Source organism: Pleurodeles waltl, chromosome 6, assembly GCF_031143425.1.
Source record: "Pleurodeles waltl isolate 20211129_DDA chromosome 6, aPleWal1.hap1.20221129, whole genome shotgun sequence".
Lineage (NCBI taxonomy): Eukaryota > Metazoa > Chordata > Amphibia > Caudata > Salamandridae > Pleurodeles > Pleurodeles waltl.
In genome coordinates, this window is record NC_090445.1 from 330,805,185 (window position 1) to 330,828,845 (window position 23,661).

Consider the following 23,661-nt stretch of genomic DNA (forward strand, 5'->3'; position numbering starts at 1 on the left):
GGCTGGTTTAGTGAAACAGTCTGATTTGCGTGACAGTGCTGGTGAAGGTTTGGTCGTGCGCAGGAGTAACAGAGTAAGAATATTGCCTTGGAAACTGCGTCAATGAGTTACCGTATGAGATTTGTCTTGAAAACTGTATTTATGAGACAACGGGTAATTTCGATGTATTTTCTGGCAACGTTAATTTCTTATGTGTTTATATTTGATTGTGGTTTGTAGCATTTGTAAATATTGGTGTATTTTTTCTGTTGGGTTGGGAGTTGTGATTGTTATAAAAAAACAAAAAAAAACAAAAAAAACTCAATGTTGTACTCGCGGTTTGCAAGCAGCGTTCTGGTGTTGCCTAGCGCAACACCAGGAGAGCGAGCGCAGCCGTAAACAGTAAACGGTTGCTGCTCGTGTGCCGCCTCGGACGCGTTTGGAGATCGGGGGCATATTTTATAATTAATAAAACTTACCGTGTCTGCCGCAACTTTGTTTTCCCTCGCATGCTTCACATTGTCTCTGAACTACAGAAGCGATGAGTCCTGAATGGCGTATGTGTGAGCCGAGTACTGAGAAGAAATGTTAGAATTGATGGATTCTGGTGGAATTGGGATGGTTTCCATCAACAGTGGTGTTGGATGTTAGACTTGAGGTGCACTGACTAAGCTGTGTTTTGCTCTTTTGGGTCCACTACTGGCTTGGCAGTGAGACTGAATATTAGAATAATTGAGCTGCTGTAATTGAACTCTACTTTGGCAGGGTCCCAGTATAGGAAAGTACTGGCACTGGCACGGCTGAGGGCTTGGAGTGTGTGAACTGTGGTGCAATGATTAAGCTGCACCTGAGGACCAAGTACTGGATCAGCAGAGTGTATTGACTGCGAGAACTGAGGTGCTCTGGCAGACAGCGTGTGTGGGGTTCCTGGAACCGGCTGGGCTGAGGGCTTGGAGTATGTGAACTGAGGTGCACTGATGGAGCTGCACCTGAGGTCCCAGTACTGGAACAGCAGTGTGTGCTTATGTAAGAACTGAGGTGCTCCGGCAGACAGTGTGTGTGGGGTTCTGGCACTGGCACTGGCACGGCAAAGGGGCTTGGAGTGCCTGAACTGAGGTGCCCTGATGGAGCTGCGCCTGAGGTCCCTGTACTGGAACAGCAGTGTGTACTGACTGTAAAAACTGAGGTGCTCTGGCAGACATCATGTGTGGGGTTCTAGCAATGGCACGGCACAGGGGCTTGGAGTGCCTGAACTGAAGTGCACTGATGGAGCTGCGCCTGAGGTCCTAGTACTGTAACAGTAGTGTGTACTAACTGTAAAAAGTGAGATGCTGTGGCAGACATTGTGTGTGGGGTTCTGGCACGGCTGAGGGCTTGGAGTGTGTGAATTGAGATGCTGATGGAGCTGCGCCCGAGGTCCCAGTACTAGAACAGCAGAGTGCACTGACTGCGAGAACTGAGGTGCTCTGGCAGCTAGCATGTGTGAGGTTCCTGGCACTGGCATGACTGAAGGCTTGGAGTGTGTGAATTGCTGTGTACTGATGGAGCTGCAAGCAAAGTCCCAGTACTGGAGCAGCAGAGTGTGCTGACTGCGAGAACTGAGTTGCTGGCAGACAGCGTGTGTGTGGTTCCTGGCACGACTGAGGGCTTGGAGTGTGTGAACTGCGGTGCAGTGATAAAGCTGTGCACAAGGTCTGAGTACTGGAGCAGCAGAGTGTACTGAATGAGAGAACTGAGGTGCTCTGGCAGACAGTGCATGTGGGGTTCCTGGCACCAGCACGGCTGAGGACTTAGAGTGGGTGACCTGCGGTGCACTGATGGAGCTGTGCCCAAGGTGACAGCGATGGAGCAGCAGAGTGTACTGACTGCGAGAACTGAGGTGCTCTGGCAGACAGCATGTGTCGGGTTCCCGGTACGCTGAGGGCTTGGAGTGTGTGAACTGGGGTGCACTGATGGAGCTGCGCCCAAGGTCCCGAGACTGGAGCAGCAGAGTGTACTGACTGTGAGAACTGAGGTGCTCTAGCAGACAGCGTGTGTGGGGTTCCTGGTTAGGCTGAGGGCTAGGAATGTGTGAAGTGCGGTGAACTAATGGAGCTGTGTCCAAAGTCCCAATACTGCAGCACAATAGTGTATTGACTGTGAGAACTGAGGTGCTCTGGCAGACAGCATGTGTGGGGTTCCTGTCACCGGCACGGCAGGGGGCTTGGGGTGTGTGAACTGCAGTGCACTGATTGAGCTGCACCCGAGGTCCCAGTACTGGAGCAGCAGAGTGTATTGACTGCGAGAACTGAGGTGCTCTGGCAGACAGCGTGTGTGGGGTTCCTGGCATTGGCACGGCAGAGGGCTTGAAGTGTGTGAACTGCGGTGCACTTATGGAGCCTCGTCCGAGGTCCCAGTACTGGAGCAGCAGAGTGTACTGACTGCGAGAACTAAGGTGCTCTGGCAGACACTGTGTGTGGGGTTCCTGCCACCGGCAAGGCTGAGGGCTTGGAGTGTGTGAACTGCAGTGCACTGATGGAGCTGCACCTGAAGGCCCAGTACTGGAGCGGCAGTGTGTACTGTCTGTGAGAACTGAGTTGCTCTGGCAGACAGCATGTGTGGGGTTCTTGGCACCGGCACGGCGGAGGGCCTGGAAGGTGTGAACTGCGATGCACTGATGGAGCTGCACCCGAGGTCCCAGTACTGGAGCAACAGACTGTACTGACTGCAAGAACGAACGGAGGTGCTCTGGCAGACAGCATGTGTGGGGTTCCTGGCACCAGCACAGCTGAGGGCTTGGAGTTTATGGACTGCGGTGCACTGATGGAGCTACAAGTGGGATCCCAGTATGGAGCAGAAGTGGGCACTGTCTCTAAGGATTGCTGAGCCCTGGTAGAGCTGGGTGCCTAGGCTATAAGCAATTATAAGCAATTCTCTGCCCTTGCTGTCAGCACACAGGCGGGCACGGCTGGTGAAGAAAATCCAAGCCAAAGAAGGCAGGGATCCAGGCAGCTGAGAGAGGGTGCAGAGAGCCCACAAAGACCAAATGTGACGAATATAACAGCCTGATTTATAGCCTTGTTTACAGTGAATCTCAGAGGAAGAATGCTCTGCAAATTAAAAGAGAGAAACTTCCCTGCATAGGAGCAGGAAACAAAGTAAAAAAAAGTCTCCTACACACCAGATAAACAGAACAAAGCATAATTATACAGTAGTTGGTCTCTGCTCCCACACAGAAGAAGGAGGGACAAAGAGGCATGACTGACCACTAGCAAACAAGGATTTTTAAATGACACTGAAACTAACAAATGAAATAGCTGGAAGCCCACAGAAGAAGTATACTTAGAAGTATACAAGAGATCGTAAACTTACGCTCGACCTAAAAAGAGACGGAATGAGGTAAGAGTAGTCTGTAACCAATTATAGGCATCTGGTAGACAAGGAAGAAGTAGGTGAGGAAAATAGGCTGTGGGAGAAGAAAGGAAGGAAAGAGGTGGGCTTATAAATCAAGGATTGGCAAAAAAGTGTGAAGGACTCAGCTTAATGCAGAATTAGGAATGGTAACTTATTAGGGATTTGACAGTGCAAGTCAAAGACGGTACAGAACCTTCTGACACACAGAAAACGAACACATGGGCACCCACCCTTTCCTACGCAACACGCGTGGTCATAAAGCACACCGACAAGAACAAAAGGACAGAATGAAGGATGGCTCCGGGCTGTTTGGATAAAGGTTAAATGAAATAGGGAGAACTCAGTGCCCAGAGTACATGGAACAAGCAACCTAGCAACATTATGTATTTTCATATTCCCAAGTTTAAATTCAACATGTTGCAGTGTTTTACAGAATTGAACAAATTAAAAAAATGCTACATGTTGATTTTGTTCTTTTTCTGTGCTAAATGTAGATTTGGGGTTTATAGTATCTTATGTTTGGGGCCCTTCGTTCACAACAGTTAAATGTTTGCATTTGCAACCTATTCATGGTTCTTTTTAACTGTTTCACAAAACCCACTTTCTGCATTTTTTTCTTGCTTACATTTATTTCAAAGCAGTTAATCACTAAAGGCAGCTGGCATTCCTGGACTGAAAACATAGTCATGCAAAGATCATTCAGCCACACAAGGGTATGGTTCATGTAGCCATCAAAGGAAATGCCTGAACGAAAGTGGTGTCTATACAAATGTACTTGGATTTTCCAAGTTCCATTAGGCCACTAATAAAAACAGCAGATATGGATTAGCATGCAAGATATGCAAGTTCCCTTGCTAAGCCAAGATGATGGCAAGCCGCTCTCTTAACAAATTGCAAAGCAACTCTAAAGACTAGCCCCACACTTCTTTCTTGTTGCATGTTGTATGCAATATTTTACCACAAATGGCTTAAGTACCAATATGTCAAACCTGAATATTACTTGATCATTCTGCAAAACATGCTGAGTAATACTCTGGTCCCTACTCTGAAGAAAGACATTAATCAAAGGGAGGGCTTGCTCAGAGGCTCATTCACAGGTTCTCAACCGCTCAAGTAGAAAAGACTAATCAACCATGTTGAAAGCCACTGCGAGATGCACCAGTATAGACAGTGATACTCCCCTTCACCTGAGGTGGAAGCAGATCATCCAAGACACCCACACAAGCTGTCTGTGTACCACGGACGATGTGCTGGCCTAAAACCAGACAAGAACTGTTGAAAACAGAGTCAGAGTAGCATTCTCCACCTTTGGCCTTTCCTGGGTAGGCTGCAGGTTAGGGGTTGCTTTCAGAGCAGGCTGGGCTTCCACAATAAGTGAACCATGTCCCTCTGGCATAGGTCTAATTGTGGCCTCATGCAGTATGGGGCTGATTTTGATGTTGTATTTTATATAGTTAACTATCTGACAATCTTGCTGGGATAGAGAGAGGGTGAAGGGAAAGGCAGTGGGATGCCTGTTGTTTTGTAGAACACAACACTATGGGGATAATTTTGAACCTGGCGGTAAAAACCACCTACCACTTGCGTGTTGTATGTGCATGTATGGATGTGTGAGTGCGTGTATGTTGTGTTGTGTGAGTGCGTGTATGGTGTGTTGTGTGAATGCGTGTGTGCTAGTACGTATGTAAGTGTGTGTGGATGTGTGTGTGAATGGATGTCTGCATGCGTGGATGAATGTGGGAATGAGTGTGTGAATGCGTGTGTGGGTGTGTGAATGAAGGTGCATGAATGAAAGAGGGGTGTAGGAGGGGGGCGGGAAAAAACATGGGGAGGGGCGGGGAAGACCCCTATCAGTGACAGGGAAGGAATTCCCTGTCACTGACAGTACCTTCCACCATGGTTTTCGTGGTGGTAAGGAAGCCAAGTAAACCGTGGCAGTAGGTGGGGTCATAATCCCACGTACGAGCTAGTGACGGCCACCTGCTGGAGACTGAAGTCTCCCGCGCGGCGGTCGCTACTGCCGCGACGGGCGGTGTGGTACATTGGCGGTTTGCCTTGAGCCAAACCGCCAATGTTTTAATATGGAGAAAAGTATGCCAGCCTGCTGACAGTACTTTCCTTCATATTAACGCCGTCCGCCGGGGTCATAATGACCTATAAATGAAGGGTAGAACTAATTCACAATATATTTCAGTAGTTAGAAAAGCACAAATGAAGCACTTTTTTGTAATTTTGAGTTGTGACAGAAACAAGGATTTAAACAGGACCAAAACAAATCAAGAGTTTGTGCACTACATAGTTGTATTAGTAAAACTGCATGTCAGTGTGAATTTATTGGAAAATGTGGTGTCTGTCAATGACAGTGTACCACGTCACCATGCATCAGTAATATATTTGTAACAGTGTGCTCCACAATGCATAACTGGCTACATACCACACCCATACCACTCTCCTACTGAATTGTCACTGGTTTATTTGCTAACTCTTGCTCTTTGTCTGATGCTTGGATTTTCAGAATCACTATGACATCAGTGATGTAACATTGATGGCAGCACCCCCACTCCAGAAAATGTTCCAGTACCACTATGAAACCATACTTGCAAATTAGCACAATACCGGTAGTTTCATTTTATACTTTTTCAATTCATCCCCCTTAATGTCATTGCACCCTTGTGACAACCCTGCCCCCAGCCCACCAAACAAAAATGTTTGCATCTCCAGCATATCTGAATCTTCATGCAAAACCTTGGTTCTGACTTCTAGTCCCTCCCAGTACTATCTTCTCTGACTCCTATCCTACCTTCCACAAACCATTATCTCCCATTCCGGTTGCTGTTGCCACCCCTCTTTCCTCACCACACTCAGCCCACAAATCCCCACCTCCCTACCTACCTTTTTTGCCTCCTGCTCCAACATCTTCCATCACCAGACATCAACAACCAGCAGCTTCCCCCGCTTACACTTCAACCCCACAGAGGTCAAGAGGTCATCTCTGACAATTCACCCCAATCCTCCCACAATTCTTGAACACAACTGGCCCCTTTCCTCGTTCTCACACCTTTGTCGAAGAATGGACATCCTCACCTCTGCTTTATTCCAGCTTAGTGACTCTCTGTCTTCCCGTCACTCCTGTCTTCATCATCCCCCTGCGGGCCCGGCTCCCACACCTTTCTAGCATACACAGAGACAGCCACCTACCCAGACCCAAACAAACAAAACCTCCCCTTGACAATTCAGACCTTCTCCATCTCCTAAAGAGTTATGCAGCTTCAAATTCTGCTACCCTCTTCTCTAATCTACCTGCTTTCCCCTTCTCCTACCTTCCCATAGGGAGCTGCCACATTTCCACTATCATCTCTGGCTGCATTAAAACTCACACACACTACCTTAGCACGCGCTTATTCCCTCATAACTTGATACAAATCCCAACTACCCTTCCGGATCAGCCAGTTCAGAATGACAACACCTTCTCCCGGAACTGCAAGCTACAAAATTGTCATTCTGTCATCAAACATTGCCTTGAGCTTTCAGACTCAATCCTGACCTATAACCTTGACATCCTGATCCTCATAGAAATGTGGCTCAACGTCTCATCTAACCATGATCTTGACCTTTTACTCCTTCCCAACTACTCCATTTTGTGGTGGGACAGGGAAGATAGTCACGGTGGAGGTCTCGCACTCATTCACCAAAACTCTCTGAGATGCTTAACTCTCCCAATGACTCACTTTCAATCCTTTGAAAGCTTGTCGGTGGAACTGTCCACATCTAATTCCTCCAACCCCACACTGAATGTGATTTACCATCCAAAGGGTCAAAACAACACCTTCATTGAGGAATGCATTGATTTCTTCACCTCCCACCTTATCAACTCCGACAACAATATCTTACTTGGTGACTTCAACATCCACTGGGGAGACATGGAGAATAGTGATGTGGACACTTTTACCTCCTTTTGCAATGCCAACAATCTTCAACAACACTGCTATAAACCTACACATCATAAAGGCACCATTTTGGATCTGATAATCTCCATTTCTCCCTGCCTAAAGACATACAACCCCATTCAAGTCGACTGGTCTGATTACATGCAGATCCCGTTCTCTCTAACTGGCTCTTACACCAAATTTCATGGGTAACACAAGAAAGAGAAAATATGGTTTGGGGATACATCTAACCTTGACAGAGAAGCCAGGGCCATGATTGCCCTTCCCATCCTAATTGCAATCACACCGCATCTTGACATCAACAAGGCCACCAACAAGTTCAACTCCTTCATGGAATCCCTGATTGACAAATGCGCACCATCGAAGTGCAAATTATCCAGACCAAAACCCTCTAGGCTCTGATTCTCTAAAGAGCTTTATGAAGAATGAAAGCTTATCAGAAAATACAAGAAAGGATGGAGAAAAGCACCATCTTACCAAAGTATGACTAACCTTTGCATAGCAAGAAAAAAATACAAAGACCAAATCCTCAGAACTAAATCCCCTAGTGAACTCTGCAAAGAACTGATCAAATTGCCAATTTGAGGGTTATTGCCTAGTCAACCAACCCGCTATCACTTCGGCTCCCAAGCCATCCATGTCCTGTGCAATGCCAGTGGATTTCTTTGATAAAAAAAGTATCGCCCGACGCCCGGGACATCTGGTTTGGGGTCAAGGGCAACAAGTTTTTATGTTTACTTTGTCCTTGGGACAAGTAGGCCCAACCCCCTGCAGCACAAACCCTTTGGCTGCCTGTTTACAGAGAGTGGAACTCTCTGCAGTTGAGGTAATGTGTTTCCAAAAGATAAAGCTGTTCGAACTTGTATTTATGGTTCATTATTTGAAAGCGTTCATTATTAGGGTGAGTGCTGTAAATAAATGTTTTAAGGTCACACTTCACTACTGACGTTGGTTCCAGTACAAAAAAAAAAAAAAACGTGTACACACGTTTGAAAAGTTTAGACTAAGAGGCTAAGTATAATGCTCCCAGAATGCTCTCTGGTTATATGCAAATTGTCATTTAGTAAAATGTGCTGATGCATGCTAGTATTTCACAAAAAATTTCTAATGGAAAATCAGTGTAACCATTTTCAACACGATTATGGGAAGCATGAAAAACAAACACTGACAAAGCCAACTGATCTGACATATTTTTATAAGTCTTTTAGTTTCATCAATGCGTGTCTTGTTTTGACATGGCTTTTGTAATACTTTATTGTTGTGGGAGCTACCAGGCCCTCAACATTGTAACAAACACTGGCAAAACCCCCTAAAAGGTTTTTGAACTCTAAAAGCACACGTTGCCACCAGCGGCATAACAAAGGCCCGCAGCCGACCTCCAGGGGGCCCCTTCAGCACAGCACCTGCCCTGAGTGAGTCTGGAGAGGGGGCTCCTCCATGTTCTTTGCAAAGGGGCACCCTCCAGTTTCGTTACGTCACTGATTGCCACTGTAGTTCCCGACACTGAACAAAACTACTTTGTGTGGCAATATGCTCCTTGTGGAAGAGCAGAATGCGATCACTCACAGTAAAGCCAGCCGAAAGAGAGAGAAATAGAAGTTTAATAAAAACAAAATGTCTTCGTTAACACCAGACCTAATTAGGGACCAAGACCCACATGTAGGTAGCTTTTTGCATGTCGCAAACAGCGACTTTCGCTGTTTGCCACGTGCAAAAAGCACATTGCGATGCACAAGCCCAGTTTTGCGATTCAGTTACCTGGTTACCGAATCACAAAACGGGTTTGCGACTCGCAATTAGTAAGGGGTGTTCCCTTCCTAATTGCGACTCGCAGTGCAATGTAGGATTGTTTTGTGACCGCGAACGCGGGCGCAAACCAATCGCAGTTTGCACCCATTTCAAATGGGTGCTAACACTTTCGCAAAAGGGAAGGGATCCCCATGGGACCACTTCCCCATTGTGAATGTCACTGCAAACATTTTCTCAGAGCAGGCAGTGGTCCTGCGGACCACTGCCCGCTCTGAAAAAATGAAACGAAAACGTTTCATTTTTCGTTTTTGTTGTGTATCTCGTTTTCCTTTAAAGAAAACGGGCTGCATTACAAAAAAACTGCTTTATTGAAAAGCAGTCACAGACATGGTGGTCTGCTGTCTCCAGCAGGCCACCACTCGCGAAGGGGTCGCAAATTGCGACCCACCTCATGATTATTCATGAGGTGGGCATTTGCGAAGCCCTTGCGAATCACAGATGGTGTCAAGGACACCATCCTACATTCGGATTTGCGACTCGCAATTTGCAGGTCACAAATCTGAACCTACCTACATGTGGCCCCAAATTCTTTAAGAAAGTCACAAAAGTGCACCCATGGTATATGTCGTACCCCTGTAAAATATTTGTGAACTGTATTTTAGCATGGGTTAAATACGATGTGTAGATTTGCTCATGTGAAAATCTATTGAGCATTTGCAAGTTCATTTTCCCTCTAACCACTTTCTTCCCAACCCTGGAAGAAGTTCTAATTCTGCCATTTGCAGGAGTAAATGTCCAACCTTTCTTATTATGGGAAAATTTTAGAGAGAAGCTGGTAAAAATCTTTAAAACATGCAGGTTAGTAGGTTTGCAGACTCAAAGGCATTCCAGCCCTGGAACTATTGCTTACTGCTTCCTCCAGCCCCAGTATGCAGATCTGCAGAAAGGTGGCAAAATAAGGAAATTGCTACAGTAGGGATTGAAACTGCAAGTATTCAAGCCCTACTATGGTAGTAGCCCTGGCATAATCAGAGAGGCTATTAATTGCGGCCATAATTTGTCGCCACACTACATGGCACCAAAGGGACAAGTAGATCTTTTTACAGGACAAGTAGATTTGAGAAGCAACCTGTCCCCTGGACAAGTAGATATTTTAATAAATTCCACACCCCTGCTCACCCGTGCAAGTCAATACAACCATGGTCATTTTTCTCTCCAATCTCTGAGCAGGACCTACTACGAATTATGTCCAAAGTGAAACCATCTAACCACCATCAGGACTCTATTGCAGAATCTAGCAGCAAATCTCTTGCCACACACCTACTTCCCAATTCCTCTCTTAATCAAGGCCCCTTCCTCAAACAGCTAAAAATGGGTCAAATCACTCCACACTTAATAAAACAAACTCTTGATCCAGAGAACTTGAACAACTACCACCCAGTTGCCACACTCCCATTTTTAGACAAAGCAATTGAAAGCTGTGTAGTGTCCCGACTAGCCTCACACATCCAAACTAACAACCTCCTAGACACTCTCCAATCAGGATTTCGTCAGGGTCACAGTGCAGAAACTGCGATCCTCTAAATAGTTGATGATTCCCTTAGAATCCTCCACTCCAGCAACTCCTGCATCCTGGGCCTCCTGGATTTATCCACCGCATTCAACACTGTCAACCATCATGACCTCCTTTGTATTCTTGAACTACGCATGGGAGGTGGAGGAATGGTCCTCAACATATTTGCTAGACCAGTGTAATGCTATTGGTACTTAACCACAGACTCCATATTGACCACTGACTCCATTTTGTACTTAGCTTAGCTTCAATTGCCGTCACATTGGTGGCTCAGGGATTTTTCCGCACAGAACTTGTTAACTTGTTTTCGCTTTTCTCACTAGGGAAGGGAACATAACATGGGGAGGCAATACTGATAAGAATGTACCAGGCTGAGAATGTTTATGGTAGAGCAGGGTACAGCTCGGTCTTGGAAATACACTGTGAAATCTGGCCAGTCACTATCATGTTTTTTCAACACTGACCTGGTATGGCCAGTCCTTGAATTTAACAACTTACTCAAAGGGAGGGTGTAGGAAAATGCCACTGTTGGCATGGTTACTGTAGGAGGCTGGACTGGCTTGTAGTGAGTACCAAGGGGTACTTGCACCTTGCACCAGGCCCAGTTATCCCTTATTAGTGTATAGGGTGTCTAGCAGCTTAGGCTGATAGATAATGGTACCTTAGCAGAGCAGCTTAGGCTGAACTAGGAGACGTGTGAAGCTACTACAGTACCACTTAGTGTCATATGCACAATATCATAAGAAAACACAATACACAGTTATACTAAAAATAAAGGTACTTTATTTTTATGACAATATGCCAAAGTATCTTAGAGTGTACCCTCAGTGAGAGGATAGGAAATATACACAAGATATATATACACAATAGCAAAAATATGCAGTATAGTCTTAGAAAACAGTGCAAACAATGTATAGTTACAATAGGATGCAATGGGGAAACATAGGGATAGGGGCAACACAAACCATATACTCCAAAAGTGGAATGCGAACCACGAATGGACCCCAAACCTATGTGACCTTGTAGAGGGTCGCTGGGACTATTAGAAAATAGTGAGAGTTAGCAAAATAACCCTCCCCAAGACCCTGAAAAGTGAGTGCAACGTGCACTAAAGTTCCCCTAAGGACAAAGTAGTCGTGTTAGAGGAATAATGCAGGAAAGACACAAACCAGCAATGCAACAACTGTGGATTTCCAATCTAGGGTACCTGTGGAACAAGGGGACCAAGTCCAAAAGTCACAAGCAAGTCGGAGATGGGCAGATGCCCAGGAAATGCCAGCTGCGGGTGCAAAGAAGCTTCTACTGGACAGAAGAAGCTGAGGTTTCTGCAGGAACGAAAAGGGCTAGAGACTTCCCCTTTGGTGGACAGATCCCTCTCGCCTTGGAGAGTCGTGCAGAAGTGTTTTCCCGCCGGAAGGACGCCAACAAGCCTTGCTAGTCGCAAATCGTGCGTTTGGCGTTTTTGGACGCTGCTGGGGCCCAGGAGGGACCAGGAGGTCGCAAATTGGACCTGAAGAGAGAGGGGACGTCGAGCAAGACAAAGAGCCCTCACTGAAGCAGGTAGCACCTGGAGAAGTGCCAAAAACAGGCACTACGAGGATGCGTGAAACGGTGCTCGCCGAAGTTGCACAAAGGAGTCCCACGTCGCCGGAGACCAACTTAGAAAGTCGTGCAATGCAGGTTAGAGTGCCGTTGACCCAGGCTTGGCTGTGCACAAAGGATTTCCGCCGGAAGTGCACAGGGGCCGGAGTAGCTGCAAAGTCGCGGTTCCCAGCAATGCAGCCCAGCGAGGTGAGGCAAGGACTTACCTCCACCAAACTTGGACTGAAGAGTCACTGGACTGTGGGGGTCACTTGGACAGAGTTGCTGGATTCGAGGGACCTCGCTCGTCGTGCTGAGAGGAGACCCAAGGGACCGGTAATGCAGCTTTTTGGTGCCTGCGGTTGCAGGGGGAAGATTCCGTCGACCCACGGGAGATTTCTTCGGAGCTTCTGGTGCAGAGAGGAGGCAGGCTACCCCCACAGCATGCACAAGCAGGAAAACAGTCGAGAAGGCGGCAGGATCAGCGTTACAGAGTTGCAGTAGTCGTCTTTGCTACTATGTTGCAGGTTTGCAGGCTTCCAGCGCGGTCAGCAGTCGATTCCTTATCAGAAGGTGAAGAGAGAGATGCAGAGGAACTCGGATGAGCTCTTGCATTCGTTATCTAAAGTTTCCCCAGAGGCAGAGACCCTAAATAGCCAGAAAAGAGGGTTTGGCTACCTAGGAGAGAGGATAGGCTAGCAACACCTGAAGGAGCCTATCACAAGGAGTCTCTGACGTCACCTGGTGGCACTGGCCACTCAGAGCAGTCCAGTGTGCCAGCAGCACCTCTGTTTCCAAGATGGCAGAGGTCTGGAGCACACTGGAGGAGCTCTGGACACCTCCCAGGGGAGTTGCAGGTCAGGGGAGTGGTCACTCCCCTTTCCTTTGTCCAGTTTCGCGCCAGAGCAGGGCTAAGGGGTCCCCTGAACCGGTGTAGACTGGCTTATGCAGAATTGGGCACATCTGTGCCCAACAAAGCATTTCCAGAGGCTGGGGGAGGCTACTCCTCCCCTGCCTTCACACCATTTTCCAAAGGGAGAGGGTGTCACACCCTCTCTCAGAGGAAGTTCTTTGTTCTGCCATCCTGGGCCAGGCCTGGCCGGACCCCAGGAGGGCAGCTGCCTGTCTGAGGGGTTGGCAGCAGCAGCAGCTGCAGTGAAAACCCCAGGAAGGGCAGTTTGGCAGTACCAGGGTCTGTGCTACAGACCCCTGGGATCATGGGATTGTGCCAACTATGCCAGGATGACATAGAGGGGGCAATTCCATGATCATAGACATGTTACATGGCCATATTCGGAGTTACCATTGTGAAGCTACATATAGGTAGTGACCTATATGTAGTGCACGCGTGTAATGGTGTCCCCGCACTCACCAAGTTCAGGGAATTGGCTCTGAACAATGTGGGGGCACCTTGGCTAGTGCCAGGGTGCCCTCACACTAAGTAACTTTGCACCTAACCTTTACCAGGTAAAGGTTAGACATATAGGTGACTTATAAGTTACTTAAGTGCAGTGTAAAATGGCTGTGAAATAACGTGGACGTTATTTCACTCAGGCTGCAGTGGCAGGCCTGTGTAAGAATTGTCAGAGCTCCCTATGGGTGGCAAAAGAAATGCTGCAGCCCATAGGGATCTCCTGGAACCCCAATACCCTGGGTACCTCAGTACCATATACTAGGGAATTATAAGGGTGTTCCAGTAAGCCAATGTAAATTGGTAAAAATGGTCACTAGCCTGTTAGTGACAATTTGGAAAGAAATGAGAGAGCATAACCACTGAGGTTCTGATTAGCAGAGCCTCAGTGAGACAGTTAGTCACTACACAGGTAACACATTCAGGCACACTTATGAGCACTGGGGCCCTGGGTTACCAGGGTCCCAGTGACACATACAACTAAAACAACATATATACAGTGAAAAATGGGGGTAACATGCCAGGCAAGATGGTACTTTCCTACAGTTACCCCCCCCCACACCTTTTGCCTAATGTTGATGTCAACTTTGATTGCAAGTGTGCTGGGACACTGCTAACCAGGCGCCAGCATGAGTGTTCTTTCCCTAAAACTGTACCTTTGTTTTCACAATTGGCACAGCCCTGGCACACAGTTAAGTCCCTTGTAAAATGTACCCATGGCACCAAGGACCCTGTTGCCAGGAAAGGTCTCTAAGGGCTGCAGCATCTATTATGCCACCCTGGCGACCCCTCACTCAGCAAATGCACACTGCCTGGCAGCTTGTGTGTGCTGGTGGGGAGACAAAGACAAAGTCGACATGGCACCCCTCCCAGGGTGCCATGCCCACAAACCACTGCCTGTGGCATAGGTATGTCACCCCTCTAGCAGGCCTTACAGCCCTAAGGCAGGGTGTACTATACCACAGGTTAGAGCATAGCTGCATGAGCAATATGCCCCTACAGTGTCTAAGTCCATTCTCAGACATTGTAAGTGCAGTGTAGCCATACTGAGTATAAGGTTTGGGAGTTTGTCATTACGAACTCCACAGCACCATAATGGCTTCACTGAATACTGGGAAGTTTGGTATCAAACCTCTCAGCACAATAAATCCACATTGATGCCAGTGTGGAATTTATGGAAAAATGCACACAGAGGGCATCTTAGAGATGCCCCCTGTATGTTAGCCCAACTGCTAGTGTAGGACTGACCAGTGTGTGCCAGCCTGCCACTTTCAGACGAGTTTCTGACCACATGGGGTGAGTGCCTTTGTGCACTCCGTGGTCAGAAACAAAACCTGTCCTGGGTGGAGGTGCTGCACACCTCCCACTGCAGGAACTGTAACACCAGGCGGTGAGCCTCAAAGGCTCAAGCCTCATATTAAAGTGTCCCAGGACACTCCAGCTAGTGTAGATGCCCGCCCCCTGGACAAAGCCCCACTTTTGGCGGCAAGTCCAGCAGGAAAATTAGGGAAAACAACCCCAGCCAGGACCAACCCTATGGTGTCCAGAGCTGAGGTGACCCCCTCCCTGCAGAATCCTCCATCTTGGTTTGGAGGACAGGGACCAATAGGGATAGGAATGTTTCCCCCTCCCCAAAGGGAGTGGGCACAAGTAGGGTGTAGTCACCCTCAGGGACAGTAGCCATTGGCTACTGCCCCCTGAACCCAACATGCCCCTAAAACTAGGATTTAAGGGCCTCCCTGAACCCAGCTCACCAGATTCCTGATGACCTCACCAGAAGAAGAAGGACTGCTGACTTGACAACCCCGGAGAGAAGAGAAGGAGACAACAACTGACTCAGCCCCAGCCCTACCGGCCCGTCTCCTGCTTCAAAAAGCTGCAAAAGAAGAGCGACGCGTTCTGCAGGTTCAGAAACCTCTGAAAAGCCTCTAAGGACTGCCTGCATCACAAAGGACCAAGAACCTCCCACCCATGGACAGCAGACCTGTCCAACAAGAAAGAAAAAAAAACTGCTTCTAAAGGACTCCCACCTCACTCCAGAAGCGCGAGTCCTAAACCACTTTGCACCCGACGCCCACGGTCCGTGTCCAGGTGGCCCAACTACCCAGAGAGGATCCCCGGGCGATTCCAACCGAGTGCCCACCCCTCCACCACGACACCTGCAGAGGGAATCCCGAGGACCCCCCTTACCGCGACTGCCCGGGACAAAGATATCCAATGTCTGGAGAAGCACTGCACCCGCAACCCCCCCAGACTCGAGAGAACCTGACCACTGGTGCAGCTACGACCAGCAGGCGTCCCTCCTCCCTATCCAGTCGGTGGCTTGCCCGAGAAGCCCTCCTGTGCCTTCCCTACAGCCCCAATGTGACCCCCGGGGTCCCCCCATAATGTTCCATTGGAAACCCAAAGCCCTGTTTGCGCTCTGCACCCAGCCACCCCTGTGCCGCTGAGGGTGTGGGATTGGTGCCTACTTGGGGCCCCTCCAGTGCTCCTCTAAACACTCCTGGTCTGCCCTCCAACAACGCGGGTACTTACCTGCAAGCAGACCGGAACCGGAGTACCCCTGTCTCCATAGGGGCCCATGTTATTTTGGCTCTTGTTTGACCTCTGCACCTAACCGGCCCGTGTTGCTGGTGCTGGGTGCTTGGGGTTATCTTGAGCCCCCAACGATGGGCTTCCTATACCCCAGAGACTAAACCTGTAAGTTTGTACTTATCTCAGAAACTGTGCTTTACTTACCTCCCGCAGGAACTGTTGAAAATTGCAATGTCCACTTTTAGAATAGCGTTTTGCCATTTTAAAGAAAACTGTATGTATTGTCTATTTGATTCAAAGTCCTGAACTTAGCTATGCAAAGTAACTTTCATGTAATGTACTTACCTGCAAACTGAATCTTGTGGTTTTAGAAATAAATTAACAAAAGATATTTGTCTATATAAAATCCTATTGGTCTGGAGTTAAGTCATTGAGTGTGTGTTTCTTCTATTGCTTGTGTATGTTCAACAGATGCTTAACACTACCCTCTGATAAGCCTAACTGCTCGACCACACTACCACAAATAGAGCATTAGTATTATCTATTTATGCCTCTGTCAAGCCTCTGGGGAACCCCTGGACTCTGTGCACACTGTATCTCATTTTGAAATAGTATATACAGAGCCAGCTTCTTACAGAGGGGGTTTCTAGAACCTTCCTCTTAAGTTTGTTTAAATTATATAAGGTGGGGAAGCTTGACACTGAGAGACAAGGAACTCATCTCTGAGGGTGGACGCATTGCTCAGAGAGTAATCCTATTGGGGTTGTTCTCTTTTGCCTCAGTTGTCACGGGTTCCACAACTTGACATTGGCAGACAAAGGATGATGTTGGATTCAAGCCCCATGGTGATGCATTTTTAATTCTTAATATCTAGCTTTACTGAGTGCATGCATAAATATACATAGTCACTATATATGTTGATGTATTGCATTTTCTTTGATTATTATCATTCCACTGCTTTGATTATTTTAAGAGTTGCACGTGTGTTGCTGCATTTACATTAAATGCTCACCTTATTATCTTTATGTAACCTGGGAAGTGGCTTAATAAATTCATTACTCAGACTAAGAGTGCTGCATTCCGTGCATTCTTTAGCTCCGTTCCCTCTCAGTCTGAAGCAAAGCAGAACAACCTGAAAGCCTTAGGGTGGTCATCCCCAAACATTTGCCTGCCTCCCTCCCTCCATTTTTCTGACTCTATTTTTGCTGGTTTTAGGACTCTGCACACTTTACCAGTGCTGACCAGTGCTAAAGTTATGTGATCTCTCCCTTAAACATAGTAACATTGGTGCCTGCCAATTGGCATATTTAATTTACTTGTAAGTCCGTAGAAAAGTCTACTAGAGGTGCCCAGCACCTGTAAATTAAATGCTAACAGTGGGCCTACAGCACTGATTGTGCCACCCAAATAAGTAGCCCCTTAACCATGTATCTGGCCTACCACTGCAAGGCCTGTGTGTGCAGTTTCACTGGCACGTCGACTTGGCATTTTAAAACTACTTGCCAAGCCTTAAGCCCACCTTTTTCCACACATGCCACCCCTAAGGTGTGCCCTAGGTAACCCATAGGGCAGGGTGCTATGTAAGTACAAGACAGGACATGTAATTATGTGTTTTACATGTCCTGGATGGGGAAAACTCACAGATTCGTTTTTGACTACTTTAAGGCCTGCTCCTCTCATAGGCCAGCATTAAAACTGCCCTTATATACTTTTAAGTGGTAGATTCTGATCTGAAAGGAGTAGCCCTGTCATGTTTAGTATGGCCAGAACGGAAATAGAAAATCCTGCTTACTGGTGAAGTGGGATTTAATATTACTATTTTGGAAATGCCACGTTTTTTTAAAGTGGGCATTTCTATGCACTTACTGTTGTGAATCCACGTCTGGTCTGTGCTGATTGCCAGCTCCCTTTGTACACTCCACCCAGACAGCCATAAACACAGGACACTCAGTCACATATGCATTCATCTGCATACTGAATGGGTCTCCCTGGGAAGGAAGGGTGGAGGAGCTCTCTCTTACACTTCCAAGGCCAGTGGCCGGCCCTCACACAAAGGACTGATAAACCCCACAGTGATACTGGCAGACAGGACTGGGCTGAAAGGGGAACTTGTGCACTTCAAAACCACTCTTTGAAGTTTCCCTCCATTTCAAAAGCAATTTTGGGTTTATATACTGGGTCTCTGACTCCACCAAATTAGACAGTTCTGGATCTACACCTGGACTCTGTCAGAGGGATTGCCTGGCTGCCCAAAGGACTCATCTGGACAGCTTTGCTGAGAAGGACTGCTGCCTTGATTGTTTCCCTGCTGTCCTCTGGCTCTGCTGGAAGGACTCTGCTTTCAGCACAAGTGCTCTCCAAGGGCTTGGATTGAGCTTGCCTCCTGCTCTGAAGTCAAATGGACACAAAGATTTCACCCCAGAGAAGAAAATCCCTGTGCATTGAAAAATCACTGCAACGCCTGCAGGAATCGACCCAGCACCTGCCTCACAGTGGAAAAATCGCTGCATTGCCTACCGGATCAGCGCAGCGCCTGCTCCTTCTACCAGCACGTCAAGGATTTTCACTGCATGGTCCCTGGGCGTCAAAATATCCCTGCATCACAGTGAGGAACCAAGGCTGCGCTCCTGGAAATCGAAGCATCACCATGCAGCGTGGAAAGAAACGAAGCATCCTCTATGCTGTGCCAGGAAATCTGACGTAGCGACTTTTCAACGCATCTCCTCCTCTACGGCCCCCGTGCGTCATTATTTTTTACGCATCCCGGGTACTGTGTGTTATAAGGATATAAGCACTGATTCTTCAGGATTGAGACTCATTTAAACCTTTAAAAAGTGATGGCTCGACTTGCGCATTTTGGATTTTTGACATTTTGCTCTTATTTTATTCCGCTAAATATTATCTAGTTTTCTAAACTGGTGTGGAGTACTTTTTGTGGTGTTTTCCCTGTGTTACTGCACAAATACTTTATGCATTGCCTTCTAAGTTAAGCCTGCCTGCTCCGTGCCACGCTACCAGAGAGTGAACACAGGATAATGTGGCTTGTGTTGTGACTTACCTGACTAGGATTGTGGCCCCTACTTGGACAGGTTGCATACCTCTGCCAACTAGAGACCTCAATTCCTAACACTGTCTAACCGTTCCCACATTGTGAAAATGGGCAACTCATTCTCAAGACTAGAGAGCATTCACCAAGGTGTCCCTAAAGGTTTGATCCTCTCCCCAACCCTCTTCAGCCTCTACCTAGAACCACTATGTGTGATTCTCAGAAACTCTGGGATTGTCTTCCACCTCTACACCGATGATAACCAAATATACTTGAAAATCCCATCCTGAGGGGATGCTGCCCTGCTTTCAAATACTCTCTCAATGATTCATAACTTAATGTCTAACCATTTAAAACTCAACCCAACTAAAACAGAATTTCTTTTGATCTCACCTCCGAAAGCAAAAACGCATGTACAAGAATGGATGGCCAACCTTGTCGCCTCTGTAGGCCGCCCTGCCATATCACAACTACCAGATCAGTCTGAATCTCCCTGGGCAGTAGTCTTAATCTCCACAGTCATATATCATCAATGGCCAACTGCACACGACACCAACTTAGGCAGCTTTGGGGCATATGATTCTGGAACAATACCTCAAAACAGTGGTTCAGTCTCTCGTTCTCTCTAGACTAGACTAAGGAATTGCCCTTCTCTCAGACATTCCCAAAGTTCACCTAGGCCGCTGAGAGCAACACTACCGGCTGCAGCATGCTTCATCGTAGGTCTCAAGAAATTTGACCACATTTCCCCTGCCCTACTAACTCTCAAATGGCTTCCCATTACAGCACAGGCCCTATTCCAAAATCCAACAGAACGCTGCACTCTTCCTCACCCTCCTATCTAGACAAGAAACTGAAAATCTCTGGAACACATAGGGGTTCCAGAAATGCCCAATCCCTGCTCCTGGAACCCACCACCTTCAAGCGAGAACAATATATGAATCAGTCCTTCTCTGGCAGCGCCATTAGAATCTGGAACTCTCTGCCTCCCTCACTGCGTCTAACCACCTGCCTAGCAACCTTCAAAAAGGACCTCAAGCGCTCCTCCTATTTGATAGACATCTTGGTTAATTCACCCTGGACCAGCCTTACTCACTTTCTCCAATGCGCCCTGGTCTGCTTTAAATGTTCATACCCACCGCCCTACTGTTGTAACAACATATTGTTGTAACTGTCTTCTGTGGTAATTCCGGTATACTTACATTGATGTAAACGTCCCAGTTCAATTACTATTAATGTAACTAGTGTATTGTCCATACGGAGCACCAGCCCTTTTTAAATTTTAGAGGGAGAGTACCTGCACTTCTCAAGAAAAACATATTACTTTCAATTGGAAAGTACTGGCACTTATCAGAAATAAGTAGGTAAGCTGGTACAGAGTACCCGCACTTCTATTGTTCCATTTCAAGCACTGGATGTAACTCAGTATTCTGTGTGTTGTAAAGCGCTCTGTTGCCTTAGGGCCATACCCGCTATATAAAATTGCAAATAAATTGAACTTCGAGGGCAGCCCACTGTGTCAGCGGCTCACGAGGCCTATGCTAGCTCCTCCTGGCGCACCCCATTGCCCAGCCCCCATTAGCCCGCAGGCTTCCCCGAGGGCCCTCTCCGCGTTGACACCTCCCTTTGTTCGTCGCTTCTGGGTGAAGCTCATTCGGGGCCTTTGCCTTGTGGGCGGATCCTGGAGTTGCAAGGTATCCCCTCCCTCCTCTCTGGCTCCTCCTTTAGGGCCCTGCCCCCAGTTCACTTATCTTGTTGTCTTGATCTTTGCCCTTCCCATTCAAAACTCTCACTTTCACGTTTACTCGCCTTATTCATCCATTGCTCCTATAGCTTCTCTGTTTCTACCTCTACCCGCATTTTCTCCTCCCGCACATCCTTGTTTTCCACTTCTGCCTTCTTTGCCATCCATCGCCTACTTGTTATTTCTCCCCTCTTCCCGGCCTCCCTCCTTTACGTCCGTTTTCCTGTCCCTACCCCTTTCTCCTCCCTCGCTCCTCCTTCTCGCCTCTCTCCTCCCTCCAGCGGCTCTTTCCTCCTCCTTCTCTCTGCCTACCACTGCTGTGCTGCAGGCCTTGTCGTGCCGCACTGTCACCTGTCAGCCTGGTACTGCCGGTCGCCCCGCTGCAGGTAGCACAGGGCGCAGGAGACTCCCGGAGCCTCAGCCGCGAGATCCCCGTCCATCACCGAGGCCGGACAGGGCAGGCCCAGGGCCGGCGGTTGGATGGGGGCACCGGGCGTCGCACCCGGGGACTGAGAAATCGGCCAGGTGAGTGAGTACCTGTGGGAGAGTAGTCGCTAGGCGCGCGCACCGCGTTGTCAGCACGCAGACGTGGGTATTGTGTGCTGAGCACTTTGTGGTGGCGGGTACTAGACCCTGAAATGAGTACCGAAAAATTAGGATTCCCTCCCAAGTAGGTGACCTGCACTGCTTGTTATGTATACATTAATAATTACTAATGATGACAAGGCAGAACACCTTGAAGGGAGGTGACTTGTACTGCTGATGTTGTGGTTTACGTCACGCCATCTCAGCTTTGGTTTCTGTCTCTAATGGGTTCTAGTTTCTGTGCCTATATCCCAATGATTTCGGAACTGTTCCGGACCCTCATTATCTCGCTTACGTCCCAACTTTTTAGAGCTTTAGTAAAGGTAAATTCTCCTTCAAGCGTGTGCATCATTTCTGTGCACCTCCAGTGAGTTAAGGTTTTGTTGTACCCCCTGAGTTATGGCCTCCCCCCTTGTGGGCTGGAGGAACATTCATCGTATTTGTGGGGTTAAGTGGACCTGGATTCTAGTTTCTTTTCCCCCATCATGGGTAATTTCCTTTTTATATCCTTTTTAGTGGGCTCTGTGGCAACCAACTTCTTTGTGAGTTCAAACACTTTGGTAGTGGGGCCTCGATTCTGTGCTCCCCTACTTGTGCATTCAAACTTAATGCTTTCACAATTAGTTAGGGCTTCTCTGTACCTCGTTCTTAAATAGGTTGCAATTTTATGAAATTTCTGTGATGCCTGTGGATTCTGTTCCTGGGCCGTGCCATTGCCTCCAGTTAATGCCTCCTCTGCCTTTTGGTTCTGTGCCACCCCTCCGTTCTTTTAGTTCTGTTTTCTAACATTGTCTAGGTCTCTGATCCTTCCACCTTTAGAGGTGCTGTTTTCTGTCAGTTCCTGTGAATTCTTCTATTGAGTGGCTTTTGGTTTCTGTTTCCTTCTTGGCCTCACCATATGTTCTGAGTTAAGCACCGGTCCTGTGAGTTCAGAAGTTGTGTTAAACAAGGAAAGGACTGTTCGTGCCACTGGTGCATGGGCATCACCCCTACCATCCCAATTACCCATATGTGCACCTTGTTTGCTGAAACAGATCCGAATTCCCAAGCTCTTCAGTAAGCGTAACCTCCATAAGTGACCAGTATCTCAATCCTTACGTGGCAGCCCTATTGAGGGGTGGCATTTTATCCCTGTAAGAGGCTTAACACATTGCGAAACTCAGTAGTCACCGGGTGTATAGGAATCTTTCATATTCCTGTATGAAGCATTGACTACTTTCCCTGACTATTTCCTTGGGGCACACCCCACACCTCCCTGATTCCAGAAGAATTGTAGAGTCGAGGGTGTGGTGTGTCTGGCCTTGATACTCTCTTTCTTGGTACATGGTGTCAAGTCTGGTGTAGGCTGGGAAGACTGAGGCGGTCATTCCAACTTTGGCGGGAACCGCCAATCGGCCGCCATGCGGCCAAAAGACCGCTGCCGGCATTCCAACATTCACGCTGGGCTGGCGGGCGCTAACCAAGTTAGCACCCACCGGCCCAGCAGGAATGAGGCCGCAACACAGAAGCCGGCTCCGAATGGAGCCGGCGGTGTTGCGGCCGTGCGACGGGTGCAGTTGCACCCGTCGCGCTTTTCACTGTCTGCTAAGCAGACAGTGAAAAGCGGGCCGGGGCCCTGTTAGGGGACCCCTGCACTGCCCATGCCAGTGGCATGTGCAGTGCAGGGGCCCCAGGACACCCCTTACCGCCAGCCTCTTCCTGGCGGTGAAAACCGCCAGAAACAGGCTGGCGGTAAGGGGGTCAGAATCCCCAGGGCAGCGCTGCTTGCAGCGCTGCCCGGGCGGATTCGTCCAGCCGGGGCAGAAACGGCGGAAAACCGCCGGCCCCGTTTTTCCGACCGCGGCGTCAGAATGGGCTTTGAAGCACCGCCAGCCTGTTGGCGGTGCTTCCGTCATTCTGCGCCCTGGCGGTCCAAGACCGCCAGGGTCAGAATGACCCCCTGAATCCCAAATATTGACGGGGAAGTAGATCATTACATTTTGAAAAGTAAGTTTCTATATTTAGTTCCACATATACATACCTTGGTAATATATATGTGTACCTTTAAGGTGTGTAGTTAAGAATAGTAAATCCTTACCTCCTTCTGTGCAATTACTTTTCAGCATTTTGTCCCTCAAT

At 48.0% G+C, this 23,661-nt stretch overlaps 1 protein-coding gene across 1 annotated transcript in view; it reads left to right on the forward strand.

Annotated features, from left to right (window-relative positions):
* Positions 1–21,259: 21,259 nt before the first annotated feature.
* Positions 21,260–23,661, forward strand: part of SLC22A17 (solute carrier family 22 member 17) — a 73,786-nt gene continuing 71,384 nt past the window's right edge. Inside the window, exon 1 of the mRNA XM_069238190.1 lies at positions 21,260–21,483. The gene's annotated coding sequence lies outside the window, so the exon portion shown is untranslated. The remainder of the gene's footprint in view (positions 21,484–23,661) is intronic.